At 44.5% G+C, this 13,569-nt stretch overlaps 1 long non-coding RNA gene across 2 annotated transcripts in view; it reads left to right on the forward strand.

Moving 5' to 3' along the window:
- The window catches only part of LOC109573687 (uncharacterized), a 63,025-nt gene that overhangs the window by 13,666 nt on the left and 35,790 nt on the right, over positions 1–13,569 (forward strand). The gene's annotated exons all lie outside the window — the stretch shown is intronic.

A 13,569-nucleotide genomic window follows, 5' to 3' on the forward strand; every position in this document is an offset into this window, starting at 1 on the left:
TTTTATACCTTTTATTTTTCTTTTTCTTCCCTAACTGCTCTGGCTAGAACTCCCAGTACTATGTTAAATAGAAGTGGTTAATCTGAGCATCCTTGCCTTGCTCCTGAACTTAGAGGAAAAGCTTCCGGTCCTTTACCATTGAGTATTATGTTAGCTGTAGGTTTCTCATAGATGGGCTCTTATCACATGATGTACTATCCTTCTGTTTTTATTTTGTTAAGTGTTTTTGCCATGAAAGGGTGTTGCGTTTTGTCAGACGCTTTTTTTGCATCGGTTGAGATGATCATGGGGTTTTTTCCCCTTTATTTGTAACGTTGTCAATGTCAATTACATTGACCTGTTTTCCTATGTTGAACCATCCTTGCACTTCTATAAATCCCACTCGGTCATAGTGTATAAACTTTTTGTATGCTGCTGAGTATTTTTTTTTTAAGATTGATTTATTTAGTTTTTGGCTGCACTGGGTCTTTGTTGCTGTGCCTGGGCTTTTTCTAGCTGCGGCGAGCAGGGCCTACTCCTGATCGCAGTGCACAGGCTCCAGGGTGCATGGTCTTCAGTCGTTGCAGCACGTGGGCTCAGTAGTTGTGGTGGATGAGCTCAGTTGTCCCGCAGCACATGGAATCTTCCCAGGCTGGGCATCAAACCTGTGGTGCCTGCATGGACGTCTAAGCACTGGACCACCAGGGATGTCCTGTGCTGGTGAGTTTGATTTGCTAGCATTTTGGTGAAGATTTTATCATCAGTGTTCACAGGGGATATCAGTCTGTAGTTTTGTTTTCTCCCAGTGTCTTTGTCTAGCTCTGGTGTCAGGTTCATGCTGGTTCCATAGAATGAATTAGAAAGTCCTCCTTCCTCAATTTTTGGGACAAGTATGTAAAGATTTGTTCCTCTTTATGTATGTGCTATATTGAGTTGCTGCACAAAAAGTTTTTTATTTTGATGAAACCCACCTTATCTATTTTTGTTACTGCTGGGCTTTTGATGTTATCTGAGAACCCATTCCCAAACTGTGAAAAAAAAATAAGTGGTGTTCGAATATAAAAATGCTATGGAAGGACTAATAATAATAAACTAAATAGAAGACTTGCGTTTTCAATCTGAAAACTGTAAGTAGCCCAGGAGTTATCACACCTGTAGGGGGAGGCAGAATTTTCCCTTCCCCTCTTAGGGTTTTTCAGCTGGACCTAATACAGGTTCACAGGTGAAAACATACGAATTTAATGTAAGGTCTGTGCGACATCAGAGCCCTCATAAGGAAATGAAGATGCAAAAATGTGGCAAAATCTACATGCTTTTCTACTAGTTTGAACAAAGAGGCAGTTGTAGAAAAGTTACTAAGCTCTGTAGAGAGGCTGAAGGAAGATGAGAGTTATTTTAACCAGGTCTGTGTAGAATCATTCACTTAGCTTTGACTCCTTTCCTGGAACAGGGATGGCATCTTTCACATGTGAATTTTTATGTCCTCTTTTCAAAAAGAGGAGCAGAGATTAAACTGCTCTTCAGTGCCTTTCTGACAAAAACATCTGCTGTTTTTTTCAGGTACCTTTAGTTCTGAATGATTCTTACGCCAAAGTCGCATATGCAGGGGTGGCATGTTCCGCCACCCTTCATTCCCCTTCAACTCACTTGGAAACTCCCCCAGCAGGTTTCACAGTCCTGAACTGAGTTGGTGGATTGCTTCACAGCTCACTAAACTAGTCTCCTAGTTTTGAGAACTAAGTCAGTGCAGTTAAACTCTTGTGTCTGTTTCAGGAGGCAGTGGTGCAGGTGGGAGTCCCTGTCCTAAGTTAGGTCTGTGTGTGGTGTGAGCAATCAGGCATTTATGAAAGGAGTGTCTGTGGAAACAAAAGAAAAATATTCAGAGTTGGAAACCTAGTTTCTGAGTTCAGAGGGATCCAGTCAAGATTTCTCAATTTGAGCTTGAAGCAGCTTCAGATGGTGGAGTGAGGATGGCAGTTGTCATTAGGCTAATTTCCTGGTTTGCAGTTTGAATGGCTCTGTTTGTGAAATTGAGTATCCTGTGAATTTCCTTAGCAGCCTGGAGAAGAGCAGGTGAGAAGGTTGTCCACACATGACCTGTTGTGGCAATTCCTCTGAAGCTGACACCATGTCATGCAGCTTTAGCTTATGGTACTTCAGGGAGAGGATAGTTCTCATTCTCAGTGATTCCAAGTTAGAATGGTGGGACAGAAATTGCTGTTGTTAGTTTGAGTAGTTGTAGCTAGATATTGGAGGAGACTAAAATAATCAGGATCCAGTCCAGTTTACAGGTAGGTAATCTTGTTCATTTTCTTTGAAGTTTTGTTTTCTTATAATAACCAAGGGGGGTGTGTGGTCATTTTCCACTGAAACCTAATTTTCTCTCTGTATTTACTCTGTTTTTCTCAAATATCATTATAGTAAGACTTGTTTATAAAATAAGTTTAGTCTTATCCTGACCTGATTGTTTATATAAATGCAGCAAGAATGGTGATTTTTCATTGGAATTATGACTGATTTATATAGAGTGAAAGTCACTCAGTCATGTCTGACTCTTTGCGACCCCATGGACTATACAGTCCATAGAATTCTCCAGGCCAGAATACTGGAGTGGGTAGCCTTTCCCTTCTCCTGAGGATCTTCCCAATCCAGGGATCAAACCCAGGTCTCTCACATTGCAGGTGGATTCTTTACCAACTGAGCCACGAGGGAAGCCCAAGGACATTGCCAAATTGATCATTGAACTTCAATAAAAATTAAAAACTTCTGCTCTGCAATAAAAACACTGTTAATAGAATGAAAAGATAAAATAGGGACTAGGGGGACTGCCCTGGCCGTCCAGTGGTTAATGCTTGCAATGCAGGGAGTATGGGTTTGATCCCTGGTCAGGGAACTAAGGTCCCACATGCTTCACGCAGTGTGGCCAAAAAAAAATAGGGACTAGGAAAAAAATCTTTGTAAAAACATATCTGAAAGAGGACTGGTCTCCAAAGTGTACAGTAGAAAGAACAGTTTAAATTCAATAATAGGAAAATAACCCAGTTTAAAAACTGGGCAAAAGATCTAAGTAGACCTTGTCAAAGTATATACAGACGGCAAAGAAGCATATGAAGAGATGCTCAACACCATGAGTCATCCGGAGATTGCAGATTAAAACAACAATGAGCTCCCTTTACACACCTGTTAGAATGGCTAAAATCTGGAATGCTAACAACATCCAGTGTTAGCAAAGATGTGGAACAACAGGAATGTTCATACATTGTTGTTAGGAACCCGAAGTAGTAGAGCCACTTGGGGGAGTTTGACAGTTTCTTACAAAGCTAAGCGTAGGCTTGCTTCCTTGGTAGTTCAGATGGTAAAGAATCTGCCTGCAGTGAAGGCGACTTGGGTTCGATCCTTGGATTGGGAAGATCCCCTGGAGGAGGGCATGGCAACCCGCTCCAGTATTCTTGCCTGGAGAATCCCATGGACAGAGGAGCCTGGTGGGCCACAGTCCATGGGGTCGCAAAGAGTCGGACATGACTGAGTGACTAAGCACACACCCCCGAGTATAGGCTTACCATATTGTCCAGTGTTCGTGGTGCAGTTATTTACCCAAATGATTTGAAAACTTACACCTACACAGAAAACTGGAACACACATGTTAATGGCAGCTTTATTCTTTTTACTTGAGTTATTAACTTTGGCTGCATCGGGTCTTTGTTGCTGTGCAGGCTTTTCTGTAGTTGTGGAGTACAGACTGTACATTGTGGGCCCAGTGCTCGTGGCACATGGGCTTCCCACAGCATGTGGGATCTTCCCAGATCAGGGATCGAACCGGTGTCCCCTGCATTGGGAAACAGATTCTTAACCACTAGACCAGCAGGGAAGTCCAGCAGCTTTAATTGCCTAAACTTGGAAGTAGCCAAGAAAGTAGCCACTGATTGTTTATCAGTCAGTGACTAGATAAACAATCCCTTCTACATCCATACAGTGGAATTTTACTAGGTGGTAAAAAGAAGACATGGAGGAGCCTTAGTGCATATGGCTAAGAGAGAGCAGCCTGTCTGAAAAGACTGCATAGTGTATGATTCCAGCTTTATGACATGCTAGAGTTGGCAAAACTGTGGAAGGTTTATACAGATCAGTGGCTGCCAGGATCTTGGGTGTGGGGAGAGGTTAGTTCCTGAAGCAGAAGGCGTTTTTTGGCAGTGAAGCCAACTCTGTGATACTGTCATGATAGGTTCATGAAATACATCTGTCAGAGGAACCCATGGCTGACTGGGTGATAGCAAGAGTCAACCCCAGTGTGAACTATGGACTTTGGTTAATAATAATGTAGCAGTGGAAAATCACATGGACAGAGGAGCCTGGTAGGCTGCAGTCCACGGGGTCGCTAAGAGTCAGGCACAACTGAGCGACTTCACTTCCACTTTTCACTTTCATGCATTGGAGAAGGAAATGGCAACCCACTCCAGTGTTCTTGCCTGGAGAATCCCAGGGACGGGGGAGCCTGGTGGGCTGCCGTCTATGGGGTCGCACAGAGTCGGACACGACTGAGGCAACTTAGCAGCAGCAGCAGCAGTGTTTATTCATCAGTGGCAACAAATTCATTAGTGCACAGTGTTAATAACAGGAGAAATTGTGTGGATGTGTAAGGAGCAGCATTTATAAGAACTCTGTACTTTCTGTGAAATTTTTCTCTAAACCCAAAACTGCTCTAAAAATTAAGTCAATTGTTTTAAATGGACAAAGGGTCTATTATACAGTTAAAAATAACATAAAAATGGACAATAAGCACTTAAAGATGCTCATATATTACTCTGTAGACTCATACAAATGAAAACACAGGCAGTACTGTGGGGAGCGAGCTCTGCCCGTGGCAAAGGTCATGAGGAAGGAGGCTTGGCATACAGTACCACATGCACTTGGTGGCAGTAATAAAAAGCAGATGACAAGTGTTGGCACAGGTTTGGAGAGATGTGCAGCCATCGTGGAAAACAATGTCACAGTTTCTCAGAGTGAGACCGAGTCACCACATGACTCAGCAGTTGTACTTTGAGAATGTACCCGAGAGAATTGAAAACGCATGTCCACACAGAAACGTCTACATGAATACTCCTAGAAGCACTATTCAGAGTAGCCGAAAACTGCTTATTTCTGTCAGATCACTAGGTGACCACTCAATGTCCATACACAATAAAGAATACTGTTTTAACAACAATAAAAAAAAAAAGTTTTAAAAAGTAAACAAACAACAGCAAAAACCCGGCAGTGAGAGTAGAACATATCTGACTCCAGAATTGCTGGACTGTAATAGTCAAAATTCCCAATTTTCAATACAAAGTTACTAGGCATGCAAGAATCAAAAATGTATGGCCCCCTCACAGGAGGAAAAGATAGTGAGCTTCCCTGAGAAACACTTTATTACATTTTAGAATGTCTGTGTATATATTTATTTGATTGTACCAGGTCTTAGTGTGGCAGGATCTTCCAACTTCAGTGAACGTGGGGTTCTAGTTCCCTAATCAAGCCTTGAACCCAGGGGCCCCAGTGTTGGGGGCATGGAGTCTTAGCCACTGGACCACCAAGGAAGTCCGCTCTGAGAAGTACTTTACATTAACAGACTCAGATATGCTGCTGCTGCTAAGGCGCCTCAGTCGTGTCCGACTCTGTGCGACCCCATAGACGGCAGCCCACCAGGCTCCCCCGTCCCTGGGATTCTCCAGGCAAGAACACTGGAGTGGGTTGCCATTTCCTTCTCCAATGCATGAAAGTGAAAAGTGAAAGGGAAGTCGCTCAGTCGTGTCTGAATCTTAGCGACCCCATGGACTGCAGCCTACCTGGCTCCTCCGTCCATGGGATTTTCCAGGCAAGAGTACTGGAGTGGGGTGCCATTGCCTTCTCGGACTCAAATATGCACAGAGAGCTAAAGGAAACCAAGAGCCTGATATCTCAACAAGTAGAGAATTCTAGCAAACAAATGGGAAGTATAGGAACCAAGTAGAATTCCTAGGGGATCTGACACCAGCTGGGTGTCCACAACTCAGTTCTGCAGTTCTAATACCAGCTAACTGGAGTCAGCATCAGATGCCACCTGCTGGAGGGCAGTGTCCTCCACAGACTGTACTTCCTTCAGATGCCAGCCCACATGGGGGTTCCCAGGATACCCACACTTCCTGCCCAGGAGACTAGAAATTCATTTCCTGCAGTCCCCTCCCTTCTGTACTTGGCTGGAATGCATCACAGAACACACTGAAAATGCTACATTTATGACTGTGAATTTATGAAAGACACAACCCAGGAACTGCCAGATAAAGGACATACTTAAGACAGGGTCTGGGGGCCAGAGAGGATGCAGAGCTTCCGGGCCATCTCCTCTCGGAATCTGGGCCCATTGCCCTCCCAGCATATCAAGTGCTTACCAACCAGGAAGCTCCCTTGGGTTTTATAGTCCAGAGTTTTACATGGAGTTTTATTACATAGATATTATGATTGATTACACCATGAGCCACACGATCGACCGTGGTCTCTAGCCTCTCTCAGGGGGATCAGAGAGGTGAGGTTGAAATTTCCAGCCCTTTCTGTATGTGGTTGGTTTTTATAGTGACGGGCTCTTGTGCTGTAGCTGTCTACAGGCCCCTCCACGTGTCACCTCAGGGTACAAACACGCTTATCACTCAGGAAAGTCCAAGGGTTTTTAAAGTTCTGTGCCAGAAACTGGGGCCAAAGCCCAGGTTTACTGTCTTTATTCTGTCAGAGCAGATCAGTTGAGATTATCCAGCATGAGGAGCAGAAAGGAAAAAAGGATTGAGGATAAATAAGCAGAGACTAGAAGACCTGTAAGACAGCATCAAGCAGAGCAACATATCCATAGTGGGAGATATGGAGAGAGTAACATGGAAACATACTACCATATGTAAAATAGATAGCCAATGGGAATTTGCTGTATGACTCAGGGAACTCAAATTGGGGGTGTGGTAACAACCTAGAGGGGTGAGATGAGGAGAGAGGTAGAAGGGATGTTCAAGTGGGAAGGGACATAGGTAAACCTATGGCCGATTTGTGTTGGTATTTGGCAGAAACCAACACAATACTGTAAAGCAATTATCCATCAATTAAAAATAAATTTTAAAAAATCAATTAAAAAGAACTTGGAAAGCTTAGGAAATGCCTGGAAACCCAACCTTTCCAAGGTTGTCGTTTTGAGATTAAGAACCACTAAGTAAAGGGAGAGAGTCTCTGGGGGAAAAAAAAAAAATATATATATATATATAAATTGTATAACAAATACACAAATACACCCCACACATTAGTAGAATGAAGGGGTAAAAAGCCACACGAGCATCTCCACTGATGCAGAAAAGAAATTTGACAAAGTTCAATATCTTTTAATGATGAAAACATTAAACAGGGGCTTCCTTGGTGGCTCAGTGGTAAAGAATCCGCTGGGTTTGATCCCTGGTACAGAAGATCCCACATGCTGTGGGGCGACTAAGGTCGTGTGCCATGACTGCTAAGCCTGTGCTCTAGAGCCCATGGGCTGCAACTGAAGCTCACCTAGAGCCTGTGCTCCTCAACGAGAGAAGCCACCCCAATGAGAAACCAGCACACCGCAACTAGAGTAGCCCCCACTTGCCACTATTGGAGGAGACCGTGCACAACCATAAATGAGCAAATAAATCTTAACAAACAAGGAGCAGAAGGAAACGTCTTGATATGTTTCCCACCCTCAGGAATTCCCCCTACTTTGTTGTTGTTCAGTCTTTGCAACCCCATGGACTGCAGCCCGCCAGGCTCCTCTGTCCTTGGGATTTCCCAGGCAAGTGGGTTGCTATTTCCTTCTCCATGAGAGCTTCCCCACCCAGGGATCGAACCCCCATCTCCTGCATTGGCAGGTGAATTCTTTACTGCTGAGCCACCAGGGAATGCATTTTGGGTATTCAGTCTTTGAAATCTTATAGCACATGTCCTGAGTTAACCAAATTTGCTGACGTATTGAAGGCAGCACTTTAACAGCTTTATCTTTTAGGATTTTAAATAGCTGGAATTCCATCACCTCCACTAGTTTTGTTTGTAGTGATGCTTCCTAAGGCCCACTTGACTTCCCACTCCAGGGTGTCTGGCTCTTTGCTCTCCTATAGAACTAGTGATCACAGACAGCTGCCCAAGCTCTGGGGGTGTGGGTGTGCATTTTGCCCTTTCTGCCCCAGGGACACCAGACTTAAAACATTTGTCCATTTAAAAAAAAAAAAAACATTTTTAATAATGACCAAAATAATCATTGCTAACATTGATTTCTGCTTTGTGGTAAATAAGCCTTTTGCTAAAGAGCTTTCTATGACCGTCTCATGTAATAGAGGCAGGGAATATGTTGTCCATACGTCACACTTGGGCAAACCGAGGGCAGTGACTACCTTGTTTAAAGACGCAGAGTTAGATGGATGCTGGGGACCAGCCCCAGCTGATCCAGGGTATTCGAAGGGGAGACGGCGTCGGCGACCTATTCAAATGGTAATTAGAGATATAAAGAGTAATAGAATGAGGATAGCTCAGTAGGAAAATTCAGTGGAGAAAAGAGGCTGAGTAGCTTGGTTTACGGGGAAAATCAATATAACCCATGACACCAGGTTAGCTCTGACCACAGAGGCCGCAGGCGCCCTCTCGAATAGCAGAAGGTGCCCCACCTTAGACACCTTCTCGAGTGGGTCTTAGAAGCCCAGGCAAATAAGTGGTCGCAGAGGATATCCACGCTCCAGATGGAGACTTCAGCCGGAAGTTAAAGGAAAGAATGACATGGGGAGAGACCAAGCATTGGTGAGCAAGGCCCATAGCTTTATTTTTAACAGGGGCTTTTATACCCTAAGTTACACATAGGGGATAATAGGGGATGCAAAGTCAGCAGTCTTTGATTCTTATCAAAAACCAGGGTTTCTTTCCTGCAAATTTATTGTATACAAATGGTTTAGGTAATTTACATCATCTTCTGGCCAGAAGGCCTATTAACATTTTATGACTCTTGACAAGGACTTATCAACAAAGACTTATTTTCTCTAAGAGTAATTATTTTAAGGTTTGGCGCCATCTTCCAAAGATAAAATTGCATTCCTATAGGGCGGATGTGTAATGGGTTTACAGCAAAGAAAAGAATTTATTACCTTAAGGGTCTAAAGTTACTAACACCAAGGCCACTACTTATTTTTTCTACATACCAACTATTAATACATATTCAAGGATACAATTCAGGGGATGTGAAAACTTGGCAACAAGCATTGGCTCATCAATGAAATCCTTTACTAGTTTATTCTGACAGTTTCTAACTCTCTGAGAGGCTCTAAGCTATTTGAATACCTTAAGCTTCCCGTGCCTCTCGAGGCTGGGAGACTGTAAACAATCGTATGCATAGCTGCAGGAGTCCGGGTAAACTTGTCAGGCGAGTTAGAGAGCCATCTGAGTGAGGGGTTTGGATTTAAACACTCCTAATTGCCCAGGAACTTTATTAATTGGAGCTGTAAGTTAACTCTTTGACAGAGAGAGCGAGATGGTGGTAGGGGACAGCCCCCAGTAAAGTCAGAGGTGAGAGCACAAAGCAATCAAGTAGGCAGACTCTGGTTTTTTGGGGGAAGATACTCGAGAATATCCGGGGAGACTCCTGAGGCTTGATCCCACCTTTGCGTATGCCGAGCCTCCTTCCTCATGACCTTTGTCACGAGCGGAATGTCTCTCGCCGGCTCCCGGCAGATGGAGTCAGTATTCTGAATCTTTGTGCAAGTTCCTAGTTCAGGATAAATCTTACTGTTTACTAAGTGACTATACTAGCTGAGATAAAATAGAAAGGTGGGTGAGAGGAAGCTAACTCTTCAGGTAATTCTGCGCAGGCTATGAAATTAGAATATCAATACTTCTAATTCTGGAACAGCCGCTAAGACTAATCGAGACAAACATTTTCAGTAATTTTTCAAAAATCTATTTCTGGCTCTGTCGGGATCAGCTGTTTTCCTAAGAGCTTGCTTCAGCCCCAGTGGTGGGATTCGGTGTCTTCTGTGATGCTTGCATCAGTCAGGGTTCAGGCAGAGCAAAGCAGCAGCAGCTCATTTACCCTGGGGGGCTGGCTGGCACAGCTTGGCCACACAGCCCACGAGGTGTGACTGCACCTGCCGGGGAGCCCCAAGTGTGCAGGGCAGCTGTCAGAGAAGGAGACAGAAGGCAGGTTGGGGAGGAACGAGAACACATTTGACCCTGGGACAGAGAGCTGAGCACACACGCCTGGCTGTGGAGTCAGGGCCCCGGAGGCGGAGCCAAGGAAACGTGGGCAGCCGCCCCCTCCCGGGAGAGGAGGGCACAGCATCCACAAATGTGTCTTCTCACAGATTTTACCTGCCAGGCCTTATTGGAGTTTGATTTTCTGTGGGTGTGTTTGTCTTCGCTGTTTTGAATGTGATCTTTAACCAGTTTCTACTTGGTAATTGATGACATATAGGAAAGCTGATGGTTTTTGAAAGCTGACCTCGTCTCTTAGGAGTTTTCTGAAACCTCTGGTCTGCTCTAGTAATTTCTCAGCTTTTCTGTATTTTCTGGGTTGGTGATCTTGCCACCTGTAAACCATGGGGCTCTTGTTTCTTTCTTTCAACACGTGCACCTCACATTTCTTGCTTGTCTGACTGCACCGGAGAGGCTGGCAACTTTGGCTCCTGCTCCATTCATGCTATTACTCATTTAAATACTTTTTTCTTCCATTTGTTTCTTTTCCGAAGAACAACAGTATGTATATATTAGCATTAATTTTTCTGCCTTTCATATTTTCAATGTACTACAATATATATAGCATAAAATGTCATTTTAGTAATTTTTAGTAGATTTCATTGGCATTAGGTATGTTCAAAATGTTGTCTGGTTATCACCACTACCCATCTCCACATCTTTTTCATCCCAAACAGAAACCCTGTGCCCATTAAATAACAACTTGTATTTCCCCCTCCCCCAGCCCTGGTAGCTTTTATTCTACATCCTGTCTATGAATTTTCCTATTCCAGGAACCTCTTGAAAGTATAATCCTACAAATTTTGTCCTCTTGTATCTGGGTTGTTTCACTCAGCATAATGTTCTGAAGATCCATCCATGTTGTAGCAGGTGTCAGAATTTCATTCCTTTTTATAGCTAAATAATATTCCTTTGTATGAATATAAATCCGTTTTTCTCTGATGGACACTTGTGTTATTTCAGTCACCAATGGTGAGTGATGCTGTGACGAACACAGATGTACAGGCGTTTGTTTTTTAAGTTTCTGCTTTTAATTCTTCGGGGTATAATCTAGTGGAATTGCTGAATAATGTGGTATTTCTGCATTTCAGTTTTTGAGGAACTGCCAAACTTTTCCACTGTAGCTGCACCACTTTACCTTCTTAGCAGCAGTGCGCAGGAGTTCCAGGTATCTCCGCGTCCTCACCAACACTTACTCTGAAAACATTTATCTCTGATTACAGCCACGGTGACAGGTGTGAGGTAGTATCTCATCGCGGTGTTCGTGTGCATTTCCTAAATGTCTGCTCACGCTGGGCATCTGAAGGGTCTTCTTGGAGACGAGGTTCTCACCTGTGGGGTAGGATGTTGACTCCCATCAGCGTCAGACAGCTGCACTGAGCTGTGAATGCCCAGGTGGCTGCAGGTCCACTGGCTTCCTCCTGCTGCTCCCCTCTGCTGCCGTGATGCTTCCATTTCCGGTAGCGTGCTGTTCGGCGCCAGGCTTCCTTCTTGCTTCCTGTACTTTGTTTCTGTGTTGACATTTTCTCTCTTTGTTGAGACATCATGCCCTTTGGTCCCTTTACTTCTCTGGCCCTTGTCTGGGCACATTCGGGGATAATTTCTGTTATCTTTTCTTCCTGGTATACGGCCATACATTCTCAAGTCTTTGCATGAATAATTTTGTATTGAAAACTGGGGCATTTTGAATATTATAGTTTGCTCCTACAGTTTTTGGCTATTCTGAACATTCACGTAGAAGCTTCTGTGTGGACATGTGTGTTCGGTTCTCTGGGCCCACACCCAGGAGTGCAGTTGCTGAGTCACGTGGTAACTGTCTCACCTTCGGTGGTGGCTGCCCTGTTGAGGTTCCTCCCGCTAATGTCAGAGGGTCCAGTTTCTCCCTGTCTGCAGCAGTGCTTGTGTGTTTATTACAGCCGCCAAGCACACGCATACTCGTATCTCCTCGGGGTTTTCTTCTCCATTTGTGTAATGGTTGAAACAAGTGGAGAAGTAGACTGTACTTTGTAGAGCAGTTTGGGTTCAGGGTTTATGCTAATAAAGTGACTCTTGAGGGTAGCTACCCTAGGTAGCTTTAGGAGGGTGGGTGGTCGTCAGAAAGACCACCAGAGCACCATCACCTCTGTACCTGCCCTATGCACTGCTTCCATGGAGCATATATTCCTAAGCCCTGTAAGCTGTTCCAGCCAACTGAAGGCAGGGGTCGCTGGAGGGGTGGTCACAGAAACCCCCTATTTATAGATGGTCTGTCAGGAGTATAGGTGGCCTGGACCTGCAGTGGCTTCTAAGTGGGGGCAGTCTTGTGGGCCTGACACAAACCCCACATAGTGTCGGAGTCGAGTGGCTGGACGCCCCACTGGTGTGGGAAGGTCTAGAGCATCATTTGCGGTGTGTGTGAGCCCCGCACGTTTGGCGCCAGAAGAGACATGAATCCCGCTGCTCTTGTTTGAGGACAAGGTGATGCCTGCCAAGCTCCTTAAATGTCACACTAGAAACACAGAGTCTCTTACTCTTAAATTTCTTCTATTATATTCTATATTCCAACAGCACTTAAATCTTTTTCTGACAGCATGGCAATGGATTTTTAGATATGACAGCAAAATGGAAGCAAGAAAAAATTAGGCTTCATCAAAATTAAAAACTTTTGTGCAAAGAGTAGACACTGTCAAGAAAGTGCATAGAAAGCTGGCAGAATTGGGAGATGGGGAGAATACTGCAAACCATACATCTGATAGGGGCCCAGTACCCAGAGGGTATGTCCCACAGCAGAAAGACAAGCCCATAGATGAATGGGCACATGTCTCCAAACCATCAGAGCCGGGCAGTAACCCTGCGAGAAGCTGAGGGATGTCATTAGTGACGTGCAGTGAAACTGTAATAAAGTGGCAGTGAGATACTGCACACTGTACTGGGTGGCATAATAATAAAGACCACAGACGCACTGGCTAATGTCGCTGAATTATACACGTGAAGGTTACTTTCCTGTTATGTGAATTTGACCTCAGAACTTTGTCTGTCCTGCTGCGTCATAGTCTGCAGCCTGCAGGTGACATATCGGGGTTCTCCTGCCTCTCTCCTCCGGTGGGGTGAGGGGGGCAGGTGTGTGGCCCCGGGGAGGACTGCTCTCTAGGTCAGCAGTGGGCTTCATGCTGGGGAAGTGCCAGTGTCAGTCATTTTTAGGACTTTCTGTTTGGTTGGTCAGATTCCCTATTAAAGGCTCTAAAAACCTCCAGCAGGCGCCGGGGCCATACCTGCCAGCACCTGGGAGCTCAGCAGCAGGACAGAACACAAGAGTCATCTTTTAATTAATACAAAAGTTTAACAAATTTCTTAAAAGGCAGTAAGCTACAA

Source organism: Bos indicus, chromosome 19, assembly GCF_029378745.1.
Source record: "Bos indicus isolate NIAB-ARS_2022 breed Sahiwal x Tharparkar chromosome 19, NIAB-ARS_B.indTharparkar_mat_pri_1.0, whole genome shotgun sequence".
In the NCBI taxonomy this organism is placed as follows: domain Eukaryota; kingdom Metazoa; phylum Chordata; class Mammalia; order Artiodactyla; family Bovidae; genus Bos; species Bos indicus.